Source organism: Siphateles boraxobius, unplaced genomic scaffold (assembly GCF_051911475.1).
Source record: "Siphateles boraxobius isolate OS27281-9 unplaced genomic scaffold, OSU_SipBor_1 130, whole genome shotgun sequence".
NCBI lineage: Eukaryota > Metazoa > Chordata > Actinopteri > Cypriniformes > Leuciscidae > Siphateles > Siphateles boraxobius.
The window spans coordinates 3,166,183-3,183,999 of NW_027508734.1; positions in this window are offsets into that span (position 1 = coordinate 3,166,183).

Sequence of the window (17,817 nt, forward strand, 5' to 3'; positions counted from 1 at the left end):
CTATTAGACAATCAACTAACTCATGTTAACAAAGAGCCTTTATTGTGAAGTTTTATAGTGTTGTTGTTAGTTTGCTATAGTGTGTAAGTACAGCAGGACAATTACAATTTGCATAAAGGTTAATAGAATATGTGTGCTTTGGCTGGTAAAACCATAAAACAGACGAAACACATATCTAGCGCTGTCTCTTTATGATTTTTTTTATATATTTCAGGAGACTTGTAAATGAATTACAAGAAAACATTACGGGACTGAACAAAGAATTTTACAGTAATCATCAAACTGTCACAAACAAAGTAAAGGAACTGAAGGACATCACTGATGCACTTGAATTCATGAATCAAGAAACTATATTGAAATATTTGACTGGTTCTGGTGTTATAGTAACAGGTGCATTATCAAACATGACCAAGATGATTGAGCATCTGACTACAATTTATAACATCATAAAAGAGCTTAAGCAGATGAAGATGGTTTCTGTTCAAAATAAGGAAATAATGAGAAGAGTGAGATCTGTGAATATGGAGAGAATTGACAAACCTCTCAAACTGCAAATGCAACTACGAGGCACAATCGATGCTCTATTACAAAATATTGATCATTGCAAAATCACAGGACAAAACATGACAAAAGCAGAAACTTTGAAATTGATTCCTCAGATGAGAAAAACAGCTGCTCAAATTCAGGAGTCTCTGAATGAAATTAAACATGCCAAAGAATATATTAACAAATTATTTCAAAATTTGTTTAGAAATGATTGAACTGATTTTATCATCATCTGGTATTATGATAAATAATACAGTCAAAGCGGATCTCTCTAAACTGACATCTCTAAAAATGTGTGCATTTAATGATGAATAAAATCATGCAGAAAGTGTTCAGTCTTTCAAAGCAGTGAATTATGAATTATAGAAGTTTACATATTCTGGGATTTTCTACTGTAGATCTGATAATTTCAGGGCTAGAAACTCACATTACAGCAGAGGTTTTCTCTTATCAGAAAATAGTGACGCAAATGAGGTCAAATGTACTTTCTTTTTTTTACATTGATTTTGTAATATGTGATTAAATTACTCTGGTTGTCATATATGTATTTGAAAGATTTGAATTTATTTTTGATGAGCAACCGTTTGCATGTTGAATCAAACATTTGTTGTTTTTATGACATTTGATAAACTCTATTTGTCTTTGTAAATGAATCACTTACTCTAGAGTTTAGATTCTGTGTATTTCTTGTCAAATTCTTCAGGCATTCATTTTATTTGTTATTTTTGTTGTATATGTTACTGTTTTATAATGTAATGTAAAATAAAAACAATAATCATGCTTTCCCAGCTGATGTAGATGCCAAGACATACATTACAAAATAAATGTACATCTGATTTCACCAACATATTCTCCATATTGTGTGATCTTTAATAAGTAAACATGGGAAGATTTGAAATCATCTTTTAAGAGGCGACTTGAAGCTAAAATAAACCAAGTTTTGCTTACAATATATTCAATCTTGTAACTGTTCTTGTTGTAAGGGTTGGTTTACTGAAAATGTTTTTGGTCTATTTTATTTATTTTTTTTAATCATTTTTTAATAATTTACTTGTATTGGATAAACAGATTAAAACCAAAAGCGTGTCATAATGTTCTCCATTATTAAATAATATATTAATCAGTAATGTTTTTGAAGAGGATATATAATGTTGGTATGGTTTTTACTTCAAAAAGTGTCATAATTTAGAAATAAAAGGCATTTTCTCCTTCCCTGATTTCAGCCCTCTGATTTGAAGGCTCTGTTTGAAGGGGCGTGTCTGTGTAAGACTTCAGTGTAAACTCCCACTGCTGTGATTGGCTGACAGCTTTGTATATAAAAGCAATTACTAAGCATTACATGTGGAACTCTCTCCAAATCATTTAGCACATTTTTACTATTACAGCTTTCAAGGTTAACTAATCGTGAAAAGTGTTGATTATAGCATTATGTTTAGATCTATAAGATTATATTTAGATAGTGGCATGAAAAGGTTTCAGTGATGAGCATTGTAGCCGATCACAGACATGTTGAGCGCATGGATACAGTGATCTCGTAAATGCTTTTATCATAACTAACAATGCAAACACGATGTAATTAAGAGATTTGTTGAATATAACAGGAGTTCAGAACTCAGTCACTGATAAACTTGCGCTGTTTGATTGACAGCTCCAGTGACCTTTCATCACTCTCTATATATAATTTAAACCGTTTATATAACAGATTATTTTCGTCCTACTAAGAGAAACAACGTGAAGTTAACCGTTTAGTCACTGCTGGTTTGATTTACTGACACATAGACAAAGAACAACATGATCCATTACATATCAGAAATCACTGATTACTATGGAAGCCCGTTTCCGCCATAGTTCAGTAAAACAAAAGTTTCCCATAATTATGACTTAGTATCTCATTATATTGAGAAAGTTTCTCGTAATAATGACTTAATTATCTCATAATAATGAGAAATCTTCTCGTAATGATGACTTAATTATCTCATAGTGAGACATTTTCTCATAATAATGACTTAACATCTCATAATAATGAGAAACTTTCTCGTAATAATGACTTAGCATCTCGTAATAATGAGAAACTCTCATAATAATGACTTAACATCTCATAATAATGAGAAACTTTCTCGTAATAATGACTTAGCATCTCGTAATAATGAGAAACTTTCTCGTAATAATGACGTAACATCTCGTAATAATGACTTCACATCTCGTAATAATGAGAAACTTTCTCGTAATAATGACTTAACATCTCATAATAATGAGAAACTTTCTCGCAATAATGACTTAGCATCTCGTAATAATGAGAAACTCTCATAATAATGACTTAACATCTCATAATAATGAGAAACTTTCTCGTAATAATGACTTAGCATCTCGTAATAATGAGAAACTTTCTCGTAATAATGACTTAACATCTCGTAATAATGAGAAACTTTCTCGTAATAATGACTTAACATCTCATAATAATGAGAAAACTTTCTCATAATAATGACTTAGCATCTCGTAATAATGAGAAACTTTCTCGTAATAATGAGAAACTCTCATAATAATGACTTAACATCTCACAATAATGAGAAACTTTCTCGTAATAATGACTTAGCATCTCGTAATAATGAGAAACTTTCTCGTAATAATGATTTAACATCTCGTAATAATGAGAAACTTTCTCGTAATAATGACTTAACATCTCATAATAATGAGAAACTCTCATAATGAGAAACTTTCTCGTAATAATGACTTAGCATCTCGTAATAATGAGAAACTTTCTCGTAATAATGACTTAACATCTCGTAATAATGAGAAACTTTCTCGTAATAATGACTTAACATCTCATAATAATGAGGAACTTTCTCGTAATAATGACTTAACATCTCGTTATAATGAGAAACTTTCTCGTAATAATGACTTAGCATCTCGTAATAATGAGAAACTTTCTCGTAATAATGACAAACTTTCTCGTAATAATGACTTAACCTCATAATAATGAGAAAACTTTCTCGTAATAATGACTTAGCATCTCGTAATAATGAGAAACTTTCTCGTAATAATGACAAACTTTCTCGTAATAATGACTTAACCTCATAATAATGAGAAAACTTTCTCGTAATAATGACTTAGCATCTCGTAATAATGAGAAACTTTCTCGTAATAATGACGCAACATCTCGTAATAATGACTTAACATCTCGTAATAATGAGAAACTTTCTCGTAATAATGACTTAACCTCATAATAATGAGAAAACTTTCTCGTAATAATGACTTAGCATCTCGTAATAATGAGAAACTTTCTCTTAATAATGACGCAACATCTCGTAATAATGACTTAACATCTCGTAATAATGAGAAACTTTCTCGTAATAATGACGTAACATCTCGTAATAATGACTTAACATCTCGTAATAATGAGAAACTTTCTCGTAATAATGACTTAACATCTCATAATAATGAGAAACTTTCTCGCAATAATGACTTAGCATCTCGTAATAATGAGAAACTCTCATAATAATGACTTAACATCTCATAATAATGAGAAACTTTCTCGTAATAATGACTTAGCATCTCGTAATAATGAGAAACTCTCATAATAATGACTTAGCATCTCGTAATAATGAGAAACTCTCATAATAATGACTTAACATCTCATAATAATGAGAAACTTTCTCGTAATAATGACTTAGCATCTCGTAATAATGAGAAACTTTCTCGTAATAATGACTTAACATCTCGTAATAATGAGAAACTTTCTCGTAATAATGACTTAACATCTCATAATAATGAGAAACTCTCATAATAATGAGAAACTTTCTCGTTATAATGACTTAGCATCTCGTAATAATGAGAAACTTTCTCGTTATAATGACTTAACATCTCGTAATAATGAGAAACTTTCTCGTAATAATGACTTAGCATCTCGTAATAATGAGAAACTTTCTCGTAATAATGACTTAGCATCTCGTAATAATGAGAAACTTTCTCGTAATAATGAGAAACTCTCATAATAATGACTTAACATCTCACAATAATGAGAAACTTTCTCATAATAATGACTTAACATCTCGTAATAATGAGAAACTTTCTCGTAATAATGACTTAGCATCTCGTAATAATGAGAAACTTTCTCGTAATAATGAGAAACTCTCATAATAATGACTTAACATCTCACAATAATGAGAAACTTTCTCGTTATAATGACTTAACATCTCGTAATAATGAGAAACTTTCTCGTAATAATGACTTAGCATCTCGTAATAATGAGAAACTTTCTCGTAATAATGACTTAGCATCTCGTAATAATGAGAAACTTTCTCGTAATAATGAGAAACTCTCATAATAATGACTTAACATCTCACAATAATGAGAAACTTTCTCATAATAATGACTTAACATCTCACAATAATGAGAAACTTTCTCGTAATAATGACTTAGCATCTCGTAATAATGAGAAACTTTCTCGTAATGATGATTTAACATCTCGTAATAATGATAAACTTTCTCGTAATAATGACTTAACATCTCATAATAATGAGAAACTCTCATAATGAGAAACTTTCTCGTAATAATGACTTAGCATCTCGTAATAATGAGAAACTTTCTCGTAATAATGACTTAACATCTCGTAATAATGAGAAACTTTCTCGTAATAATGACTTAACATCTCATAATAATGAGGAACTTTCTCGTAATAATGACTTAGCATCTCGTAATAATGAGAAACTTTCTCGAAATGATGACTTAACATCTCATAATAATGAGAAAACTTTCTCATAATAATGACTTAGCATCTCGTAATAATGAGAAACTTTCTCGTAATAATGACTTAACATCTCGTAATAATGAGAAACTTTCTCGTAATGACTTATTTTCTCGCACTTCTACGCATGCGCAAAGCTGTGGAGCAGAAGTAGTGCCACGTTAGCGTTATCCGCTGGTCAAAGCGTGTAAATGCATCACAGCAAACATGGCACGCTCTGCAGCGAATAATATTAATGATAAATTATCAGTATATAAGACGGGCTTCCATACTCGATAGTCTTTTATACATTTGCAATATTCATTTGTATTTTTGTGTATGAACAAGCAGCAACACAGAAGGGTTCAGTGTTCTAAAAATGCGGCGCTCAATTGAAAAGAAGTTCAGCTTTTAAAAGCACATCCTTGCATTTTCCACTGCCCACTGCCCACAGCACACTTATGTGTAAATGTTCCAAATTCATAAACATCTTAATTGATATCGTATTGATATCTTCAGATGAACCTGCACATCAAATATCCTTGACGCATCCGCAAAATACGTGATATATTAACAAATATACCCATATATTTTGTTAAGATGTTACACTTAAACTTAACGAATAAATGTAATAAACCAACTTTAATCTGGATAATTTTGTAAGTACACGTAACACAATTTCCATCGGTGTCCACAAACAGGCGTCCTTCGTTACCATGGTAACCGTCCTGCTTCAGCATTCTACTTTCACACCTTTTCGTGGGCAAGGTAAAGTATGGAAGATACTGATGATTTTTAATTGATGTTATTTTATGATACTACAGATTGCACTTCTTAGTTCACACTGACTTTAATGAAAACAACTGGTTTGCAGATCGTGCCATGTTTGCTGTGATGCATTTACACGCTTTGACCAGCGGATGTCGCTAGCGTGGCACTCCCTTCTGTTCCACAGCTTTACGCATGCGTAGAAGTCCGAGAAAATAAGTCATTATTACGAGAAAGTTTCTCATTATTACGAGATGTTCAGTCATTATTACGAGATGTTAAGTCATTATTACGAGAAAGTTTCTCATTATTACGAGAAAGTTTATCATTATTATGAGATGTTAAGTCATTATTACGAGAAAGTTTCTCGTTACTATGAGATGTTAAGTCATTATTACGAGAAAGTTTCTCATTATTACGAGATGCTAAGTCATTATTACGAGAAAGTTTCTCATTACGAGATGCTAAGTCATTATTACGAGAAAGTTTCTCATTATTATGAGATGTTAAGTCATTATTATGAGAGTTTCTCATTATTATGAGATGTTAAGTCATTATTACGAGAAAGTTTCTCATTATTACGAGATGTTAAGTCATTATTACGAGAAAGTTTCTCGTTACTATGAGATGTTAAGTCATTATTACGAGAAAGTTTCTCATTATTACGAGATGCTAAGTCATTATTACGAGAAAGTTTCTCATTACGAGATGCTAAGTCATTATTACGAGAAAGTTTCTCATTATTATGAGATGTTAAGTCATTATTATGAGAGTTTCTCATTATTACGAGATGTTAAGTCATTATTACGAGATGTTAAGTCATTATTACGAGAAAGTTTCTCATTATTATGAGATGTTAAGTCATTATTATGAGAGTTTTTTCATTATAACGAGATGTTAAGTCATTATAACGAGAAAGTTTCTCATTATTACGAGATGTTAAGTCATTATTACGAGAAAGTTTCTCGTTATTACGAGATGTTAAGTTATTATTACGATAAAGTTTCACATTATTACGAGATGTGAAGTCATTATTATGAGAAAAATTCTCAATATAATAAGATGTCATAATTATGAGAAAGTTTCTCATTATTACGAGATGTTAAGTCATTATTACGAGAAAGTTTCTCATTATTATGAGATGTGAAGTCATTATTATGAGAAAATTTCTCATTATTATGAGATGTGAAGTCTTTATTATGAGAAAATTTCTCAATATAATGAGATAAGTCATAATTATGATAAAGTTTCTCATTATTATGACTTACAAATTTATATATTTTTTTTCTCAACTGTGGCGGAAACGGGCTTCCATAGATTACAGATCAGGCACTGAAATGAACACATCTACTTTCATGTTGTGGCATTATAGTTCAGCCCATATCGTAATAGTCGGTTTGCAAAGCCTGCGCCAAAATTGCGACTGATTAACCAAAAAACGAATACAAATAAATAATGCTCAGCTGAGACACTCACAATTTTGAAAATAAATAACCACTTTCCTAACGATCCTTTGTGTAGCAGATTGGGGATTTTCCTCCAGTACTCCCCCTGGTGGAGAATGGGAACAATTTCCCCATGGATTCAGCTGTCAGATACCGGCTGGTTAATCATTATCATGACTGCACTTATAATAAAAGCAAGGTGGACAGGTAGCTGAGCTTGTGTTTAGCCATGTCTAGGTTTCCATTTTCTGCCTTTCCCTGATGGAGTCGTGTAGTATGGGTAACTTATTTCTCCAATCTCTGGTATGTGGATGAGTGTAAAGCGGGGCCGGATATAGGCATGGGCAAGGAGGGGCAATGCCCCCCCAAATGCGTTGACTGCCCCCCCCAAACGTGATGGCATGCAAAGATCCCAAATTTAAAAAAGATTTCAAGAAAAATGGTCAGAGTGAGCGCTCTCTGCTCTCTATCCCTCATTCAAAGTAGCTACTGATTGGTAGATGCATAGGGAGGGCGTGGCCGCTTCTCCGGCTTGTGGTAAACCTGCTGAGCTTCACGTCTCAGTCAGTCACTGCAGAGCGGAGCACGCAGACACACTGTGACAGTCACAAACTTTCCAATGAGATTCTTGTCGCAAAAATTATGTTGGAAAAATAATTCAAAAAGACTAATGATGATGAGAACGTAGAGTTTGTAGATCTCTCCACCATTTGCACATATCTACACGGGTATAAGAATGCCTTTACTCAGCTCCATCGCATGTATGTGACCTCACTTGTGATTGGAATATCATCTGCATCATGCGAGAGCTCTTTCTCCACTTTGTCTCGGGTTCTTACCCCCTTCCGCCACACTATGCTACATGAGAGAAAAATAAATTTAGTTATTCTGGCTCACGAGAAGGCCATAACAACAGGTCTAGATATGGACGCATTTGTTAGGACTTTTGCACAGAAAAGCAGACAACTGATGCTATAATGACTGATATAAGCCATGCGGTGTACAGAGCTAAAGAAATGAAGAAAAAAAAAAAAAAAAAAAGAAATAAAAAAGATTGAAATAAATAACGAAAGGACAGAAAAGACAGACAGAGAGATTAAAAAAAAAAAAGATTAAAAAAAAGATAAATGCAGCCTCAACAGGGCACAAGCCAGTGTCCTATTTGTGTCCAACATAAAACCTAAAAGACAAATCAAATGCTGATAGCTGATAGCTTTGAGCTGATAGATTAGAGCTGGGCGATATAGGATTTTTTCATTTCACAATATATTTTTTCATTTCTGGCCATATCGATATATATCACAATATAAATCAAATCACTATATTTATTAAATTTAAATGTTCCGTTAAATGACTTGCCCCCCCCCCCTGATATTCTACCTGCACCCCCTAGTGGGGCTGGCTGAATCCGGCCCTGGTGTAAAGTGGCATGCGATTTAATTTTCTGGGTAATATTGGTGTGTAACCTAAAGCCTGTTTTACAGTTGAAAATAAGCTCCATAAGCTACAGTTGGTGTGTAACCTAAAGCCTGTTTTACACTTAAATTACAGGTTCCCTAAAAGAACTCACAACACACAGCATATTTATACATTAGACAAAAGCAGCAATACATTTGCAATAAATACAAAACAGCAGCGTAGGCTGGGTCCGTGCGTCCTGCTGATTACACAGCTCCGAGCTGGAAGCATGGCGTTAGACACGACCCCCAACCTACACACACTTACAGCAGTGAGATTTAAGCACTTTCAGAGCATAAGAGAATCCCCAAAAAGAGTTTTGAGAATCCAAAAAGAGAATCCTCACAAAATAAGTTTTGTTGAGAATTACTTTTTGTTTCCTTTCCTAATGCAATAGCATTTTATTTTATTTTGATTTATATAATTGAATATTAATGAGAGGGTACGGAAAAAGCACAATGACATGTATTTCCTAAAATGGACACAGGGTGGCAGTAATCGCGAGTAGCGTCACACGGGGACATTTAGCGATGGGCAGAGCAAGATGAGCTCATAATCCGAGTCAATGGAGAATGAGCAACTGTGTTCCTGCGTCACTGATTTCTCTTTAATATTTGATATATTTCCAGGTCTGTTACACACCTTTTATGTGACTCCAGATGTGTATAAGCTTATATGAATCCATAGTGAAGTGTGCTCCATAAGCTAAAAACATGTCAAATGTGTAAACAGTTCAAATTGACAGTACGCAGTTGAGAAAATGGCGGTCGATGCCCGCAGATTGTTTTGTATTTATTTTCTATGGCTTCGGAGCATTTGTGGGTTATTTCAGCGTGTGTGGAAAACAGCTATATGTGTTAAAAGGGTAAAAAGTTAATGTGAATGTACAGCACCAGTTACGGCTGCGAACATGTTTAAGGGGGTACGTGTGTTAATATTACAATAACACAAAGTAAGTTCATAGAACTGAGTGCCAAAGTTATGTTTATTTTTGCAGAGATGTTTATTTTTGAAGTGTGTTCTTATAGTGTAAATGTGACAAAACTTAACTGCAAATGAGAATTATCCTGTTGTATAAAGTGAACACTTATAAAATGTACATTTATTACAAAAATACTCTTTTGATAAGAGAACAAAGACGACAGATGTTAAAGAGAAAAATGCAGGTATGATTGATGATAGACCAAAAATGTGATTTAAATGGAAAATGGGTGTTTTTGGTTTCATACAAAGTTTGATAAGCTAATGTTTGTTAAATATGCGAGTATACATTTATGTGAAAACAGACCTTTCAAGAATATATTGCTTCATGTTATCCAAATGTGGATATAACCTGTGCTTAAATGCAAAGCAGACAAAATAACAGAAAACAACTCATGATTGCAGATACAAAGTTAAATTGAAGTTGAAAATAAGATAATCCGAGTCAATGGAGAATGAGCAACTGTGTTCCTGCGTCACTGATTTCTCTGTAATATTTGATATATTTCCAGAGCACTCCTAGGAGAGGATTATATATATATCTGCCAGCGGAGACCTAGCCGGGATCCGCTACACACAAGCTCAGCTACCTGTGCACCTTGCTTTTATTATAAGTGCAATTATGATAATGATTAACCAGCCGGTATCTGACACACTGTAAAATCTAACATTGTTCTTACTAACTATTGTTTAGTTAACTTTAATTAATCTCCGACAATGTGTTGAATTTATATAGAAAAATTTAGTAATCTGTACTGTTTGCATGCTATGCCTTCATTACTCAGAAAACCCTATTAAACATTGCTTCACTGGTTTGACTACCATTTTGCCAAAGCAAAAAAAAAAAAAAAAAAAGCAGGCGGGGGAAATTGGTTTTTGAAGCGGGGCAATTCTTAATAGACTTTTCAGTAATTTCTTCCACTTCTGCAGTCATCATTCTTCTTAGTTGCATACGCTCATTTTCCAGTCTCGTTGAATGTTATTGTCAATACAACTAAACATTTTGGGAGAACGTCACATAAGTTGACTTCATAAATTCATGTTGATTTCCTAAAATCAACCTAAAATTCATCACCATTATTGTGATTAGTGTTCCCTTTGGTTGGGCATTAGGAACTTCATTTATTACTTTCTGATTCCCTTCCAATTGATGCAACATGAAATCACAGTTATTTGATTTCAAAGGAAGTGAAGTAATAAATATTATATAAACAGTATTTATACTTAAATTATTTCCATGTTCTTAAAGAATGTATTTATGATGTATAAAATGTTGATCATGTTAAATAATGACCTTTTTACATTTTATTTGCAAACACTTATGGCATAAACTTTTAATTGGGTTGATATAATCTCTCTATATTTGTGACAATATCTTGCAATTTTGCTTGAGTCACACACAGACTTCAACATTCAGCATGCAAACCACAACAATGGTAAAACGTTTTTTGTTAATTACTTTAATTAATTAGACCATTGCAATTTTATTTGCTGTCTCTTGTCAGTATAACCCCAATAACGATAGCAAATACAATTTTAATGGTTAAATAAAGCCAAAAATGGTAAAACAAAGCAATTAATTTATTCATGCCGCAATGCACTCTGGGAGTACACTTCCTCAGATCACAGATAGAATTAAGTTGACAAAACTTAAATAGATTAAGTAAGAAGAACTTGATGTAATTAAGTTATGCTTACTTAAATTAAGGCAACGAGTTTGCACAATTTAATTAAGTAAACTGAACTAATTAGTTTATCCATGGGGAAATTGTTCCTATTCTCCACCAGGGGGAGTAATGGAGGAAAATCCCCAATCTGCTACATTTGGAAGGTAATGCTATTTTTAGTCCAGTGATCCTATATCACTCTCCTCTGCATCTCTGAGGACTGAGCACAAAGGCGTAGGGTTGTGAGCAGGGCTTTCCTCCGAACAACTGTTCACCAGCATCTACTCCACGAATGCAGCAAAGTCTTCCTTTGGACGTCCACTGGGAAGCGTGCCTTAGACCACTCGCTCAGGCTGGTGTGGTAACATAGACAGAGCAAGCGGTCCGGGAAGTGCATTTGGCAGAACACAGGAACAGAAAAAAAACAGGAAAAACTTTGCAAAAGAAAACAACAACCCGGTATTGGTCCTGTCTTCTGTCATGTGTGGCTATGTCAATGAAGCACAGTGCCCAGGAGCAAACTCAAAACAGTCTTTAAGAAATATACAATTAAGTAGGCTAACACAGGGAATAACATGATAAATCCAAAAATGAGACATGCAGGAAAAGAAACAAAAGAGAACTCAGGGCTTATATACACAGACTTAACGAGAGAACAAATGAGAAAATGATTTAACAACATGTGAACTGAGAGGCACATTCTAAAAATCGCAGGGTAAAACAGGAAAACAAGACATAACAGACATGTGACACACAGACTTCTGTATATACTTTTAATATATGATTGAATCAGTCTGTGCCTTTCATCTGAAACTATAATTGCTTGGTTCAGTCATTACACAGCAAAAAAATTGCAATCGGTAATATTGCGCACACAACAGCACAATCTGTCAGTAAGGTTTAGTGACCTCAGTCGTCCTTCTAACTACGAAAGTTACATAATCTTATAATGCATCTGCCTTTTTATACATTTGGTTAGAAATGGTTTGAACTAAACAGGGTCCAGGTTATATCGAGTATCGACTCACCACACTGTAAAAAATAATTATTTGAAATGAGTTTTAGTCAGATGGACAAGTACAATCATGTTCTGTCATCTTGCAGTGTTTCACTAAACTTTAGGATGATGAATTATAACAACCTCAACTTGAAGGGAAATGGAAAACTTAAATAACGTGTTCATATAACAACAAAATATAGGTTCTATCAATTTTCTGTGTAATGAGCATGTGCCAGAAACTCTACGTCATGATGATGTGATATTTTGCATGATGTTTTAATTTAGTAGTTGAAGACTGTCTCTGAGACCCTGGCATCTTTGTTAAATTTGTAAGTGTATTTATGTTTTTATAGATCAGCAAATAATTCAACAGGCTTGAGCAGGTCCTTTTTTGAAGGCCTAGGTGGTCATCTCTCAAAGCTGACACAATTATTCAGGTCTAAGCGTTATGAGGACATTTCAGAAACGACTTCAATACTGGAGAGCCTTGATAAGGATGTGAGTCAGTTTATTTTAAAGCAGTCTTTCTCTCTTTCTCTTACAAAATTGTAACAAAATGACAATTCTGTGATCATTTACTCACTTTCATGTTTGTCCAAACCTCTATGACCTTTTCTTCTTCTATGGATCATAAAACTACTGATAAAAACATCTTTTCATACAGTGACTTCAGAGTAAAGGCTGATTTATACTTCTGCGTCGGACCTACGCCAGAGCCTCTACACTATACACTACGCGTTAGTTTTGATTTATACTTCTGCGTCGTTGTCCGCGTTGACGCGCAATTACACATGCAGAGGGAGCATGTGAAACGCGAGGGAGGGGTTCTAGAAGACCAATCACAGCGCTTGCGTCTGCTTAGAATTGACCCGTTGTTACATTTTTGGAGGTGCACGTCAGGGTACGCCGAAGGGTACGTGCGCTACGCACAGCCTACGGCGTAGCTATGGCATAAGTTCGACGCAGAAGTATAAATTGGGCTATAAAATGAATATGATTTTTATGACATATTCCAAGTCTTCTGAAATCATATAATCTCTTTGTATGATAAACATAAAAATTCAAGTCTTTGTTTACAATAATATTTGATTTTATTAGCTACTACATAAATATCAAACCTCATTGGTTCTTGCAAGTCGTTTGATCAAATGTCATGACACAATAACTAATTTTATGTTGTTGTATTATCAAGTTTCAAGTTTGTATTTATTTATTTAGCACATTTAAAAACAGCAAACAGGGCTGACCAAAGTGCTGAACAATACACAAGATAAAAAAACAAGGACAAACCACACATTCAGAAGCTCACAATGAATTCAAAGCTAAAGAAAAACAATAGGTTTTAAGAGAGGATTTAAAAACAGTTAAAGATTGAGCAGCTCTGATGTAAACCGGAAGGCTGTTCCACAGCAATCGCAAAGGCTCTGTCCTCTCTATTCTTTAACCGTGATCTGGGGACAGACAGAAGTCTCTGATCACCAGACCTCAGGTTTCGTACGGGATTATGTGGGCAGAGTAGCTCAGACAAATAGCTTGGTGCCAGGTTATTTACATATTTAAAAACAAATGAAATAATTTTAAACTCGAATTTAAAATGCACAGGTAGCCAATGCAGTCAAGTCAAGTCATCCTCATTTATATAGCGCTTTTAACAATGTAGATTGTTTCAAAGCAGCTTTACATAGATAAACATATAATTTAAGGTAACAGAGATTGGTTTAGTTTTATAGTGGTTCTTGAAAAATGTTTTTTCCAGCCAAAGTTAGTTTTGATTGATTCACTTCCGTCTAAATGATCATTTGTTATTAAATTAGGGGCCGCTAAGACGACACCGTTCTCTCTAAACAGACTTTAAACGTGAACCTGTGATAGACGCTGAATGACGTTCACATGCGCATTAAGAATTGGTTCTATAGTTATGTGCGTTTGAATATATGTGCGCAGGTTTGTAATTCTTACAAACCATGCCTAAACAAACTACTTGTCTGGTCTATAAATTATGATGCAGAATTTTATTTTATCTTATCACTTCGGGTAGGTACGCGAACCGAAAAATTCCACAACGCTTTATCTGTAGAGTGTAATAGGGATCCTCCATAGGGAGAGGCTAGTTGGCACTTCAGCACTGCATTGTCATCAGGTCCAGGCGTAAGTCCTTCGTCAGATCTGGAAACGGCCTGGATCCGGCAAGCTGCGGGAAAACATCGGGATAGACAAAGACACTAAAATTAGCGTAGATGCCATTCTTCTTATGATGTGACGAGTACATCAGGATTCAAGGGAAGTGTCCCTAGTTCCGGCTGACCTAATCTAAGCAGCCTAATATTGAATTATAGAAGGCTATAGAGTGTTATGTGAATGCTAGGTCAAAGAGATGTGTTTTTAGTCTAGCTTTGAACTGACAGACTGTGTCTGCTTCCCGGACAATGTTAGGAAGATTGTTCCAAAGTTTTGGTGCTAAATAGGAAAAGGATCTACCGCCAGCAGTCGATTTAGATATTCTAGGTATTATCAACTGGCCAGAACTTCGAGATCGCAATAGACTTGACAGGATGTAAGGTGGCTCTTAGCCAAGGTCGGTTTACTTGGCGCCATGACCAAGTATTGCGATGTTTGGCTTTAGCATTGGAAGGCAAGCGTAGTATGACCAATAAGTTGCCGCCTGTTCTAGCAAAACATTACACGCAGAAGACAATATTCCTCCGCCCAGGCGAGCAACCACCAAGAAAAGGTGCTAACACCAATTCTCGCCCAGGACAACTGGAAGCTACTAGGGACTGGAAGATGCTGGCTGATCTTGATCAACGGCTTATTTTTCCACCTGAGATTGCCACCACTAACCTACGACCAGATATTGTTTTGTGGTCTGGATCAGCACGCATTGTTCAACTGATAGAGTTAACAGTGCCATGGGAGGATGCGGTAGATGAGGCATATGAGAGGAAGAAACTGCGGTATGCTCATCTGGCCACTGAAGCAGAACAGCGAGGATGGAGAGTCCAGGTTTATCCAGTGGAAGTGGGTTGTCGAGGTTTTGTGGCACACTCTACAACCCGGTTCCTCAGAGACGTCGGATTCAGTGGTCAAGAGTTGCGTCGCACAGTAAAGAACTTATCTGAAGCAGCAGAAAGGAGCAGCAACTGGCTGTGGTTGAGACGGAAAGATTCTAGCTGGCTGAGTACAGGCCGCCATGCTACGGTTTCGTAGAATTCTTGAAAACTTGAAGGGTGTTGGTTTATTTGTATATGTTGTATAGTATTTACAGTCATTACGTTCCTGTGTATATTGCGTGAATGACGGGATGTTGGGCAGATATTGTGTTTTGCGGTAGGTGGTATGCCATACGGAACCGTTGCCACTGAAAACTGCATATTAACGCACCAGTGGGGCTCGACAGCCTTAGTCAAACGGGTCGGCGCGTATGGTTGGGCTGCGGAGAGATTGTGAGATTGTGGTTGGGTCTCAGCAGCAGGAGGGATGTAGAGGTCAGTAAGCAGGGCTGAGTTGAGTGGGGGACGTAGGGGGGTGACTCTGGGACGCAAGAATCACTGTCTTCATGTTTTTTATCATTTACGCCCGTGTTATGGAAATCATTATGAACAGCAGCTACGCTAATTATTTTCCCTTTTTGCTTTTCTGCTGTTATCTCGGGACGCGAGTCCCGAGAAAAACGGCGTTCGTCAGCTCCAGTTTGTATCCAGCCTTTCACGGAGACTTCAGATACCCCATTCACAAAGCCTGTGAAGAGACGACTCAACACCGGCGATATGGTCCCTCTATGGTGGACGGCACTGATCCTCAACAACTCGTCTCAACACCGGCGTGATTACTTGGACTTCCAAAAGATGGAAATGGATAAATATTCTAAATGTTCCGATCCAATCTGACTTGTAATGCTGCCCGAATCATACATCATGCACTGTTCCTTCGTTGGCCAGAGGAGAACTGGCCCTCCGACTGAGTCTGGTTTCTCCCAAGGTTTTTTTCTCCATTCTGTCACCTGATGGAGTTTTGGTTCCTTGCCACTGTTGCCTTGTCTTTTGGCTTGCTTAGTTGGGGACATTTAATATTCAATAATATTATTGATCTGCCTTACTTAAGGTGGACGTTGACGCAATTTTCTTTTAGAAACAAACTCTGTTATATTATTTTCATGTTATCACTGTGAAGCTGCTTTGATACAATCTGTATTGTAAAAAGCGCTATATAAATAAAGGTGACTTGACTTGACTTGACTCACGCATCGCTGGATCCAGAGTGAGAAGCTGGGCCGTTGAGAATAAGCCTTCTGCGGGACGAGCCTTTGCACCAACAAGAGGAACGTCTGCACTTCTCGTCCACTGACCATGATTCAGCCATTACGTTTTTGAAAGTTTTTTTTTTCTTCAAGCAAGTAGTTTTAAAACCGGTGCTACAGCAATGGCTGTTATTGGTTATTTAAATACAGCGGGTTTGATGTCTCGCAAATACAATGACGCTGGCAGTGACTATTCTTTCTGTCTGACCAATCAGTGATCTGCAGTGTTTTCACGTCACATTTTAGTATTGGTACGGTACGCTTGGAACTAGGGCTGGGCGATATATCGCACGATATTGTTATGCGCATCTCGTCAGTAAAGCCGGTTCCTTGATTAGTAGAAAGTCGCCTTCACCTGCTTTCAGATGGAGCCGCATTTACTACAAAGAGCCGTAGTTCACTGACAAGCTGAGCCATATCGCATTAATATCGCGGACGTATCGCCAGCGATAATTAATGCGATATGGCTCAGCTTGTCAGTTAACTACGGCTCTTTGTACACAGCAAAAACTCCGGTGTTAAATGAACACTCCCGCGAGTGTATATGAGTCCACACTAGGGCTGCACGATTAATCGCACGATATTGTTATGCGCATCTAATCAGAAAAAGCCGGTTCCTTGATTAGTAGTAAATCACCATCACCTGCTTTCAGATGGAGCGGCATTTCCTACAAAGAGCCGTAGTTCACTGACAAGCTGAGCCAAATCGCGTTCAAATCGAGGCCATATCGCCAACGATATTTAATGCGATATGGCTCAGCTTGTCAGTCAACTACGGCTCTTTGTACACAGCAATAACTCAGTGTTAAATTAACACTCCTGGGAGTGTATATGAGTCCACACTCAAGAGTGTTAAAGTTAATGAGATATTTAAGTGATTAATTGAGTGTTGATTGAGCATTATTGAAGACACCTAAAGCAGAATCACTGAA